Source organism: Antrostomus carolinensis, unplaced genomic scaffold, assembly GCF_000700745.2.
Source record: "Antrostomus carolinensis isolate BGI_N321 unplaced genomic scaffold, ASM70074v2 scaffold7978, whole genome shotgun sequence".
In the NCBI taxonomy this organism is placed as follows: domain Eukaryota; kingdom Metazoa; phylum Chordata; class Aves; order Caprimulgiformes; family Caprimulgidae; genus Antrostomus; species Antrostomus carolinensis.
In genome coordinates, this window is record NW_010332221.1 from 34,139 (window position 1) to 35,042 (window position 904).

Genomic DNA, 904 nt, shown 5'->3' on the forward strand with positions numbered 1-904 from the left:
CGCGAAATGCAGGTTCATCACTGGGAACTGAATTACTCCTAGACAAAATAGTTGTCATCTTTTTCTTCTTCAGTAAAGAGAAAGGAAGCCTTCAAGCATTTCCTAACTGCAAAGAAGATCTGAATTAAAATCTCAGCTTTGATCAATCATTTGTTGGGATTGGCAGAAGTTTGGAGCAGAGGACTGAATGTTCCTTGCTCTATACTTGCAGGTTCCCCATTCAGGAAGGAGGACGAACGGGACAATATGCCAAATGTGTGAAATGGAGGAAACCTCCCACATTGTAAAAAAAAAAAAGAGCCAGAAATGTAAAATGATCTGCTCTTGTTTCCTCTTGTAAAGCTAATTCCTTGAAAGCTACATTCATTTAAAGTGACTGAGCTTCATTCACTGGGGACTGGTGTGTTTGGATCAGGACCAACATTTCTGCTGTGCAGCAAAGGATGAGTAAGGTGCAAGACCTCTGTCTCCAAGATACAACATGATTTTGCCCACAAATACTCTTTCAAGTGGGGTAAGGGGGACTCAGCGCCTCTGAAAATTAGAAAGAAAAAGGAAAGTGAAATAATTATTATAGCAGAAATTTTCAGTCATATCAGTCACCCCAACAGTTATGCATGAGAGAGAAAATTCCAAATAAAGCCTTCAAATTTTCAGTATCCTTCCTGTTCCTTCTTTTTCTTTCAAATTAAATGAAGAGGCTTGGATTTGCGGCCTGGATTTGTGTTCAAGTTGGCTGTATTATTTTTTAGGATTATGAAGCTGAAAGTTACTGAAGTTCTTTACCTATATGCAGATCTACATTTTAACTTCTCACCTTAAGATGAGACACCCATGTCTTTCACACTTCCATACTTCAAGAATTGCTAAAATTATATTGTTCAAACTCTCAAAAGTTTTCCCA